Source organism: Carassius auratus, chromosome 10 (genome assembly GCF_003368295.1).
Source record: "Carassius auratus strain Wakin chromosome 10, ASM336829v1, whole genome shotgun sequence".
Classification (NCBI taxonomy): Eukaryota; Metazoa; Chordata; class Actinopteri; order Cypriniformes; family Cyprinidae; genus Carassius; species Carassius auratus.
This window is the reverse complement of record NC_039252.1, coordinates 15,566,928-15,579,618: the sequence shown is the minus strand read 5'-3', so window position 1 is coordinate 15,579,618 and position 12,691 is coordinate 15,566,928.

Here is a 12,691-nt window from a genome sequence, read left to right as displayed (position 1 = left end):
ACACAATCTCCAGCCGATTCTACTTAATAAACCCAGTAACGTATAAGGTCATGTAAATTCCTTAAACTATGTTCTTTTATTGATGAAATGTTATGAAAGAGTTATTAGTTGAAAATCCGTTTCAAAGAGTAATGGCTCTTTTGATCAAGTTCTTTTCCGTGAATGAAAAAAATATCTGCAGCTGTCATATGTAAGAAAAATGAACAGAAATATAGCCAAGCAGATGACAAACACATAATGATGTTATGAAGCAGAATCAAAAAAACTGGGAAACCTGGAACAATCCTCAGATGTCAAAATGGTTTGTAAAAATTTACAGTCCTCCCAATTCACGTTTGTATGAATGGAAGTCGATGGAATGAAAAGCGTAGTGTGACCTGCCCTTAACATTTTCCAATACTGTCAAAGCCATGGCCTGGTGATTCAAATCTGGATCACATCATTTTCTGACCCCATTCCCTATCATCCTTCCACTCTCCAATACAGAATCAATGAGATTGTAGAAACAAATACAACTGAAAAGAAAACTAACCCATTAATCCAACCCTGCTTTCTCAGAAGGCATGTCAGGAATGTGTGAGCTTTGTGTGTGGAAGAGAAATTGTGTGGCTAATGACCATCCTCCCCTTTACCCTGTAATTCAGCAATGAAGACATTCTCTCTGGCCAGCAAGAAAGAGGAGTTCAAGGCAAATGGGTTAAAGAAACAGCAGTAGAGCCAGCACAGAGTCCATGCTCTTCAATCTGCCAAACACACAGCAAGTCAATGTAGAGCAGGACCCCGTAAAGACAGATTAGAATAGTACGAATTGCGAGAAAGGGGTAATGCAGAGAAGTCTTAAGCGTGAGACGGTCTCTGAACTGTGTGCATCTTGCAGAGGAAGAGGTTTTCTAATCATCCAGTTCCAGAAGCCCTGAATGACATGTGATTCTCAAAGACATTTGTCTTTCAATGATTTCAAAGGAAGCATATGTCTGAACCTCTCTGTCACGTCAAATTGCTTCACATTTAAATGTCTTGACAGGTTCTGTAATTCCACGGGCACAAGCGAGGCTATTTGTTGTAGGTCTATGGCACTGCCCAGTGGTCAAAAAACTGAGTTTGACAACTTGAGCTTTTACTATATGTTTTTCTGAAGCATTTTTTCCGTCATAATTCACATTTTTCCCAGTCAACACATGGATGGATGCTTTCTTCTCACATCAGCTCTCTTTGCCACAGGAGATTTTCTTCCCTTCAGCTTGACCAGTGTCAACTGACAAGCTAAATTAAATGCTGTCTCCACTCTTTTTCGCACCTATGCCAACATTCATACTTTTCACGCCCCTAAAAGCCAGGAGTAAGCGTGCGAGCACACACTCACGGGTCCCTGGTGTCCATTTGCTATCTGGCATTAAAGACCCATCACAGCAGAGTGTCATATCTCCTTGTTTGCCCTCTGTAGATGATTTAACTCTATCACTGGCTTCCGTCTCTTGGACCCTCTGGACACTAGCGGAATTAAAACGACAGAGATCTTCTGAGGTACCCCGGGTTTGTCCTACATCACAGGCAACTGGAGGAAACCTCACTGCGCTCCAAAACAACCTTGCCATGGGCTCGATACCCATGCGTCTGCCTCAGATATTAAGCTGTGACCTTTTCATATTTTAGTCTTAGACCATGTTTTTATGTTTGTAAAAAAAAAAAGAAAAAAAAGAATGGACGAAACCCCCTATAGTAAAGTTAAAACTGCTTCTCCTAGATTGAAATGAGAGCCCAATTTACATGAATAGTTCAACGTAATAATTGTATTCCTCATTTACTTGATTTGATGTCATTTCAAATGTGCATGATGGAATACAAAAGAATATATGTGACCCAGGACCACAAAAAAAAAACAGCAAAAAAAACATTGTATGGGTCCAAATGACAGATTTTTCTTTCATGCCAAAATCAGTAGGATATTAATTAAAGATCATGTTCCATTACGATATTTTAGTACATTTCCTACTCTAAATATATAAAAACTGAATTTTTGATTAGTCATATGCAATGCTAAGAACTTAATTTGGACAACTTTAAAGGTGATTTTCTCAGTATTTAGATTTTTCTATCCTAACAAATCATACATCAATGGAAAGCTTATTTATTCAGAGTTCAGATGATGCATAAATCTCCAAAAAAAAAAAAAAAAAAAAAAAAAAAAATCCAGAACTGTCAATACAGTGGATAACAATAACCTAGATAACTTGGGAAGCACACAGAATCCCTTATCTGAACAACATGTTTCATTTATATCACTTTAAAGGTCCTGTTCTTCGTGATCCCAGGTTTTAAACTTTAGTTAGTGTGTAATGTTGTTGTTAGAGAATAAATAATATCTGTAAAATTCTAAAGCTCAAAGTTCAATACCAAGCGAGATATTTTATTTAACATAATTTGCCTACATAAAATGACCCGTTTGGACTAGTTCCTGCAGTAATGACGTCACTAAAACAGTTTTTGGACTAACCTCCGCCCACATGAATACACAACAAAGGAGGCGTGGCCTTGTTGTGCTCCAACGGAGAAGGAGGAAGAGCTGCGTTTGTGTTTGTCACCATGTCGTCGAAACGCTGTTATTTTCATCTCGGAGTCCAATCATCTTTATTTGCCCTTCCCAGGGATGCTGTACTTGGAGATTAATGGTTAAAATTATAATCCACATGTAAAACTATGTGCAGCACATTTTGCTGAGGACAGCTTCCTCAATTTCAATCAGTTTCATGCCGGATTCACACAAAGATTATTCTTGAAAGATGGAGCAGTTCCTTCTTTGTCTGGAGAAGGCGTTGTTTATGGACCACAACCGGTAAGTGTATTTTATTATTTAAGTTGGTGAGTTACTTATTACACAAAGGGCAACGCTGTTTAGCTTTGTTAACTATAAAAAAAAAATCGAATGTTATTTTCATGCGCATCTCGTCACTCAGTACAAATGCTCCTGTGATTATAAGTACATCTCCAGCACATGCTCCTGCCCACTTGTTTCTCAAAACTAGTCCAAAACTAGCCCAATCACGTTTCCAGGAGGACAGCGGGTGCTAAGCTGGTGTCGAATCACAACACAGGAACCACTGGCACAATCAGAAACTCGTTACGTATTTCTGAAGGAGGAACTTCATAGAACAAGGAAATCATCAACCCGTTTTTATGACAGTGAAAACAGTGGTATACAAATAGGTGAATTGTATGTTTTTTTACACACGAAACATGAACACATGTTATATTGCACACTGTAAACACAATCAAAGCTTCAAAAAAAGCACGAAAAACGGGACCTTTAATTATCCCTATAAATGCAAGAGAAAAACTTCAGACAGATTGTAATTTTTGCATAATATTTAAAACTGTCATTACACATGTGTTAAGGTTACTGCAGTATATTTTAATTAAAGTAAAACTATTCACTTTTCTTTATTTCATTATTAACCGGTTGGGTCCTAGCAAAAATTATTTTCAACAGTATTATTGTACTATTAATGTTTTTGAAGATTAAATGAGCACAAGATGATGGCAAAAGTAATCTAAAAAAATAATAATAATCATGCACATTAATTTTGTCATTATCCAGTAGACCTTTCTATTATTCAAAAACTGTACTGATATATCATACATCCCTAATTCAAAATGTGTCTTTAAATGAATTAAATTGAAACCTAGGCACATATGCAACTCTACTAATGATTTCCACATGAACAGTAACTTCAATGGAATTATTGAAGAAAGTAAGATGAAAAAAAATCAGCTCAGGTCAATCCATTTTTGCAGCTAAGTGTCTTTTTCTGGAAGAAAGTTCTCAGATCTGAAAGTTACCATGTGCTTTTATAGTACTTAGAAGGAAAAATGAGATCTCTCATAATGACCCCTCTAAAAGAAACATAACTGATCACACTCCAGCTCTCCTGAGCTACAGTATAGAAGAGCTGAAAACTTCCACTGAGTCTAACAGGATACTCAAACTCCTTAAAGACTGTTTGCACCTCAAAAGAATGTTTTTTTTTTTTGTGATAATGGATCAAAATAATGAGTGAGAGAAGACGAGAGGAGGTGTAAATCCTAATACGCTCAGCAAGGAATGAGTTTCTATGTTTCTCAGCTCAATATGACACCTGGAGTGAGAGCAGATATATGATAATGTCTTCACGGAGAGAAGATGCATGAAATGAAAGTCCAAAGCTGTGAATGATATTCTAATGGACTCTCGTGGTTTTATTTGTTGTTCAGAATGTTTTCACACCTTTAGTCCCATTTAAAGGAAACATGCAAGTACGGAATACCATTAGTCTTGTCTCCCTCTTTCCCCGTCTGTTGTCATCTGTACCTCCCAGCTGATAATTTGCACCAGAGTCCCATTAGGGATGTCTGAACACGGCAGTCCGCCTTTGCTATTTACCAAACCTGCTTCCATCATCTTACGCACAGCAGAGACTGGAGCTGGACCATTAGCACTAGGACGTGGAACCCCAAGGGCCAGAAACAGGACCACATACCTGGTACAACCACCAGCTCAGCAATACGTGCCATATAGCCGAGCTACAAATGAATTCAGAGTGAGCAGATATATGGGCTGCAAGCAATCAGGAGCTGCAGGGGTTCAGGAGAATGCGGCACCAAGTTAAAACACCCTCCTCGAAAGTTTCCCAGCCAAGAAAAAGGCTTCAGATTAGCCAGAGTGTCTCCAGCTGAAATTCTCTTCTACCTGAAAAATGCACTTCGGGATGATCGTGCTTCAAAGCCAAAGATGATTTAGCAGGACTCCCAACCCTTCGCACTGATGCATGTCCCTGAAAAGGAGCTTTGCGGATGTTCCTAAAACTGCTAGGGCTGTGGAATCGACAATAAATGAAAAAACATCTTCAGATATATAGAGCATTGCCTCTGATTTAGAAAGTTGTAAGTGCTGGAAGGCCACCTACATTAGTCACATCCTCTGGGACCTTGATCTTTAATAAGTGTAGATGGTGTTACATCATTCCATACGCTTAGGGCATTAGATGGCGCTCATGTGAGGACCTCTGACGGAGAGCTTATTAATTATGTATTTATGCTTTATTAGGGCCTATGGGACAAACCTGACTCTCTAGTTTTGTTTTCTAAAATGTTTATTTGTGCAAAAGCATTGTAGTTGCCTGAAAGTGGCCCTCTTTTGTTTTCCTCTATAATAGATTCATACCTTAAATGGAAGATAAACAACCACATATAGTCAAGGCTCATGATAGTCAATTCAGGGTAATGTATCATTTCATGCAGATTTTCTACCGAGACCCTCCGAGACGCACAATAATTCATAGCAAAGAGCATTTTATTCATTTTTTTTTTTTGTTGGAAATTGTTGATGCAAGTATAAACATTTAAAGCTACAACATATTCCTCTCGCAGTGCTTTGGAGAAATAACTTCAGCTGAGGAGTTCGAGAAGGTTTAGCAGCCTGAAGGGAAACATTTCGGCAGCATGAAAATACAAGCGCCATTCTGCTGTATATGAACCTCTGAAGAAATAATTTTCTTTCCATTTAGCAGAGGTCAGCTGGACTCTGTGGTTGTCAATAAATATTGATGTTTCAAGATTACAACTGCACTCTCAGGCTCTCTGTTGTCTTTGTTGTTTCTGCTGAATAACTATCAATACCTGTAAAGTTGAGTTATTGTTAATTTTCTACCTGGAAAAATATTTATATATATCTGTTATCAAGATGCTGCAGAAACCTTTTGTCTCACAAAAGAATCAAACTCTTCCTGTCAAAGTTGAGGCAGCTCCTTCTCAACCCTATTTCATCTTTCTCCAGCAATCTAAAAAAAAAAAAAAAAGCAGCTTTCAAACAGGAAATGGAGCTTTCAGTCCTGAAAAGCTGTCAGGCAAGAACACATAGTCGCTTTCAGTCTCACCTGCTTTGCTGTACCTCAAGCGATGTCATTCGACAGATGAATAATTTTCAAAGCGCACTTAAGACGGGGTTCAGCCTACTGGCTACTTTAAAAAAAACTCTGTGCTCTTTAGATCTGTCTGTGTGCTATCTGATCTGACTTCATGGCTTTTATAAGATTACAGCCCAGCCGTTCTTCATTACAGACCATTATCAGTATTGATAAGGTGAAAATAAACTGCACTTAGCTCAGATTTTCTGTTTATCAACCCATACTCGGCTCAAACCGCAGATGACTGACAGGATCTTAACAGAATCTTGCATTGGCTCCAGCGTCCTACATCGCTTCATTCCTTCGCGGGACGTATCTGAGATTAAAAGAAGCTGGTTTTGTGTTTTTTGGCTCACTCGAATCAGGAGGAGTCAATTCACTCAAGGCCATTTAGCTTTGGTCGGCGGCCAAGCAGGCGTGCCGGACGGATGCGTCCACGCATCATGTGTGAGTTTCAGTGCTGCTGATTGAATAAGAGTTCTCCTTTATTAAATCATGGCACCACAGCAATTGAGGCAGCCATTCAAAACGAGCTCTTCTTAATGTACAGATGGCCTCGTTTACTGTGCTGAAAAAGGCACGGCTGTATTGCGCTCAACAGAAGTTGCTCAGTTGTTCCGAGGTAGTCTGGGGGTTTAGACGTGAGTCAAAGACAAACACTCAGACAGCTGAGTCTCGGGCAACTTTATTTTTGATTTTTGAGTGAAGGAATGATTCAATTTCAAGATTTTATAAAAGCACAGTCTCACAGGCTTTGCCAGATGCATCTTTATCTCACTTGATTTCGCAAGATAGAACGCGAGGGAACCAGTCTGCTAAAACATCTAAGGTTTATACAAGTCTCCAACAAACAATTACGTCTATTTCAAGAGTTGCCACAAAGGCTTCTTGATTTCAGACTAGCGGGAAATAACTCATTGTTAGTGAAACATTTCACATGTTTTACAGGGATCGGACCACTGCAGACGTCACCACACACAAGATAACAAGGTTCTGCTAGTCCAGCGCTCGGGTCTCCGGAAAGTAAACTTGGGTGTTGGGCCTGTTTCAAGAAGAAAATTATTAGAGGTTCTTTATGGGAAATGCCTTAAGGCTTTCAAATCTGCCTCAAACAAAGAGAGACAACACAGAGACGCATGCTGAGAACAATTATTATAAGCTCCCGTGGCGACTACTTGCAGTTCCCATCAAAAGATGCCATCAAAGCATTCGGTTTACTAGCACGAAATAATGAAGAAGTATTAACCGCGCCTCACGGGGTTCAGATCACACAACACTCCCGACAGAAGCCTTCCTCTGCAGTAAAGCATCTTGTGTTGTGAAATTGGTCACTCTGAAGCACACCGTCAGCCTCTTATCGCAAATGTGTCCACAGAGCGATCCAGGGACTTGGAAGGTGAAGTTACAACGGCAGCTGTTAATGATGCATTGTTACCCCAGAAAAACATACACAGAATTATCTAAAGGTAAGAGGACAGTAACCCCACCCTCAATCGCTGTTGTGTAGTCAAAAGATTGATTTGCATTTTAATGAGCCAAGCTTATGCTTGTATTGTGGCACTCATCCATGCTGCGGTAAACAGGCTCGCTATGTAATGCCACCAGACTCCAAGCTCCAAACCTGTCAATCCAGGTGTGCAATTGTCCGTGGCATAAATTTCCCGCAGACACAGAAACCCTTATCAGATCAAGCGCTTCACATTCAACAACATAAATCCGAGTGGAATTTGCCAGGCATATTTAAGTCTATCTCGCAGAGTCTGTCAGCACGACAACCAAACAACTGCATGCAATGTGACGCAAATATGTGGCAGCGTCACATTGATTCATAGCCGCAATACAGTGCAAGAATAAAATGATGCTGATGTTTTTTTAAACTACCCCCTTCAGCAAATTAGAGAGCGAAATAAATGATCAAATGATTGATTGTGCAGAGCGAGGAAAAATAAGCTCATATACACACAGACGAACTGCCACCCACACACACAGCAGGGACCCTCACACACACTCACACACGGGGTTGCTCATATACAAACATGTCAAGAAATGACTTTGTTATTACCTGCTTAGATCCCATTAGGCCTGTCAATGCTTCAGTGTGGGTGAGGAGGAAGAAACTTTGATGGAAAGTGTTAAGTGACATTTAAGAAAATCTGACAGCCTTCGAGCTTTAATGTGATCTAATTAACCCGGAGACAAGTAGAGCAGCGTGTCTACACCCCCAACTGTCAGTTTGCAAGATGTACGGTGGCCAGAAACACTGATAAAATGTAAAAGTCTTGGTAACAAATAGCCTTTCCTTTTTCTTTTCTTTTACGAGTGTTGTCCATGCATCTCGGGCGGCATCTGTGGAAATGCTCTGGGAATGATGGCCAAGCCATGCAGCGAAAATAACACAGAGCTCTTTTTTTTCTTTTTTTTTATCTCTGCCATCTCTCTGAGTTGTGATTTTCTCTTCACTTATTTATGGGCTAATCCATCTCTGTCTGCCTCAAATCAAATTACATAAAAAACAAATAGAGGAGAGAGCACATAGAGGCTGACCCCCATTCGCATGGGCCGAGTCGAAGTCGGGAACGCACTCCGCCTCATTCCCGGGCTGACCCGGCCTGAGTCGAGCCATCACGCTCAACCGGACAGCAAGAGGGATGAGACCAGCTGGGAGAAAATTGGTGTTTACCTGGGTGCTTCACAGAGCAGATTACACTTAAATACCACATTGCAGGGTGAAGCTTAAATGCAGCTTTGAGGCTGTGGAGAGTTCACAGATGTGTGAAATAAAAGAAAGAGGTGGGAGGAAATTTAAGCTTCAACCAACTGAAAGAGATATACAGCCTTGCATCTGTAATTCCTGGACAAGCTGTCCTTGGAAAGCACAAACGAACACTATAATACTGCATTATGAACATCAATGGAGGCTTTCTGGATTTTCAGTATGAACAGAAATACAAGTCTTTTAGAGGTGACCTTATTATTCCTTCTATGTTCAGGTTGTGACAATAAGGAGTGGCTGATGATCCGGGGTCAGCGTCAAAGCTGTTCAGGACAGTTGACAAAATTCACATGGCTTTAAGTCTTGCCAAATGCAAACATTCAAGCAATGTTAAACCATTCAAGTCCGATGAGGAAGAGAACTTAAGCAAACTCAGATCTCACATAGTCTGAGATAGTTTTCTGTGCAATTGCTTACATAAAGCCACCTCTCAAACGGCGCATGCATGGGTACTAAACGGAGTTCTCTTTTGCATTTTATCACACTTGAATAGACAAAATGGCAAAATGTCCACCTTGGTGAATATCCTCTCAAACAAAGTCAGTTATGAATGTAAAAAGTTGGGATTAAATAGGATGTATTAATATATTGAAACTGTGCATTAGGTCTTAAAATGACCGCAGTCTAATATATATATCAGTTTATATTTAAATCATACAGTGAAGAAGACTTTTTATTTGATGATTTAATTCTTCATTTTCTGTAGTATTTCTTACCTTAACACTACTGTTAAACCAAACTATAAATGTTTATTTCATTTGTATCGTTGTACTGTTGTATTTATTTGTGCTTTTGTTAGCCATTTTGTTTTTATTTTATTAATGACCGTTTACTTGTCTTGAATAATGTTTGAACTTTATATTAGTTGATAGCTTTTGCTATGGTGCCAAAACTGGAATTGAGAATTGTGACATTTCATTTGTATCTATAATTTTTTAAGGTTGCAACAACCTTATTTATTCAAATACGAAGTTGCATGGGTCAAAAATTATGCAAACAATAACTTTTTTCCAGTAAACATTTTGGCATGACAAGAAAAAAATCTGAATCACTAGGCCAACCGGACCAACAGAGAGGTGTTAAGTTAATTCACTAATATCTACAATTTAGTTGTTGTAACAACCCTATTATTAATGTGAACAATAAATTTTTTATTTTTCTCCCAAACAATGTTTGGCAGGGCATGTAAACAATATGAACCACTGGCCCGACCAGGCTGACAGAAAAAGTCTGAGGGTGTAGAACTCTCATGAAATAATATAATCTGGAATTAAAAAGAAATACACATAAAGGCACTCAGTTTCCAGCATTATCAGAGTGCCACAGCTGTAAAAATCTAGCCTACATAATACAACCCAAGCCGCTTACAGACAAAAGGCCAAGGTAGCTTGTCAAACAACAGCCAAGATGCCCCCACAGTCCATGTTTTATGAAAGACAAGCTCTGATTACAATATAATTGTTAGCAAGCGTTGACAGCATCTTGTATGGCAGCATGTGGGCTGCACAAAACTGTGCAGTGCTCCACTGCCCCCACGGCTGCAAGCCACTGCTGACAATGCTGATGGTGTTTATGACACTTAAAGAGGAAACATGATGCCTTCTGCAGCAATCAGGAAGTTGTGGAGTGCGGTGGGCGGGATCTGGGAAATTCAATATTTGCTTAGTTCAACACACTGTGACTCTCTGTGACGGAGTTAAAACTGAAACATTTTTTTAAGAGTTGCACTCATTTTGGCAACCGCTCTTGAGTCTCTTTGAGCCGGTCTGCCCGAGGGTCCGTTTCACGGGGTCCTTGGCTGCTCCTTGTTCGGTGAGAGCTATAAGTGGAGTCTGGGCCAAGCGTGAATGAGATTGTCCCTGTCGCTGCGGGGGAAAGATCTGCTGCTCCCCCTCACTGCTGGGGAGACAGCGGGGCCGTGGCACAGATAAAGGGATCAGATGAAGGGTGTCAGATCGCATCGACTTTTCCTCTCCTTGTGTTTCCCTGGACACAGCACCGTGATTCAACTGGCAAGAGATGCTAAATAAACCCGGCGTTCATTTGTAACACAAGAGTTGGCCATGGTTAACAAAGCATCCCCAGGGACTGGTACAAACACAAGTCTCATCTGATAGCATCTCGGCTCACCAGAGGAATAGCTTCTCTGACGGCGAGTATAAATAACCGTTACTGGGATTAATCTGTCGCATGGATGGCTGGAAGAAGGTGATCGTTAATTTTATGCATAGTTTCGAAACTGTCCATGAAACGTATCTCGGCTTGCTGAGATGCTGTCAGGTAACACGAACTTGATGGGAGCAGAAGGAGGGTTGCAGCATATCATCACTGTGTAAACTCGAAGTTCTGAGCTGATGAAGTGCAACGCCATGTGCATATGGCGTAAACACAACTCTGCAGCAAAACTCCTGTCAGTGTTTCCTCTCAGGTCATAAAGAATGATTTTCAGACTGATGGCAAAGCACTGCCTCTCAAGACTCACACGAGGGAGGTACAAAAAAAGAAAAGAAAAAGAAACAGCCCTGTGAGGCTTAACATCTCGGCAAACAGTCTCATAAAAAGCAGTAATAAACCAGAAAGCCTCTTGAGATTTGATGTTCATTCACTCAAGTGTGCATGCGGGAGCTATACCGGAGGCTTTATTGCCAGTTTCAGATTCAAATGAGGAGTTTGGCCCATGCTGGACCTTAAATGTGAGTGTTCAGGGGTTCGTCTGCGGGTTATTTCAAGCTCACACAATCAAACAACACAGAATCTCAAATGAGGGCTGAAGGGAGTGTCAGACTGTGATCTCTGCCGTTATATCTACCCAAAAAAATCTTAGATCACCAAAGATGGAAATGGTTAAGAATGGATTCTAACCTAAACAAAACCCTTCAAAAATTCACACATACTTCACACATCTCACCTTCTGTTAGATTTTTAGGCAGGAAATATTTCAAAACTGAATAGTGGTGAGCAAATTGGCTTTTTAGTGATGGGGTGCAAATTTATTGATTTTAGCAGGGCAAATTTCAATGCAATAATTTACGCTTAAATTATTTTATTTTTTTATGGTTTGCTGCTCAGACAGTTTCTGTTTTCAATCGTAAGTTTTCTGGTTAACGTGAAAATTAAAATCATATGGACCTTAATATATGTATAAGCAGGAAACGTTTTTGTTGACTTTATTTTGAAGGGTTATAGTTTTAATCAGGGAGGTCCGAACCCCCAAACCTTCGCATGCTGCTTGTTTACGTCTGATTAAATATACATTCCTAAATCAAGTTACAATGAGCACTACACATGAAACCCAAAGAAAAGTTGCAAAGTAATGTCTGCACTGATTAGAACAGTATCATGTGGTTGCCATGTCCGTGACACAGCTGATGCCGCAAACATTGCAATATAAACCTAAAATAAAACAGGCGAACCACCACAAACTAATACCTTAGCATGCGAAATACACAAGACAGGTAACACTACAAATCATTTAGTAGCATATATATATATATATATATATATATATATATATATATATATATATATATATATATATATATATATATATATATATATATATATATAATTATTATTAGTTTATTTGTTTTTCAGTAAACAACATCCCATCATGTGGTCAGGCACTCTGCGTCTAAACGTCTAAACGTTTTAAAGTAACTGACAGGTGAATATGATGGGTAGAGTATTTGTAAAAACTCCGTTGACATACCGAACCCGAGCAGCCCGGGGATCATCAGCAGCAGCAGCAGCAGCAGCACCGCGGGGCGCATCGCTGGAGTCGGTGAGGATCTCTTGGTGGTTACCGAGGCAGTGAAGCGCGCTCACTGCGGTCCTTCAAAGTTAGGAGCGCGTTCTTCCAAACGGTCTTTCTTTTCTTTCTGGAGGTCCTGTCCTGTTTCTTTTCTGTGCTCTTTCTTCTTGCTTGTACTAGTATTAGTGCTTAAATGTAGTCTATATGAGCTGTGCATGCGCTGTGTCT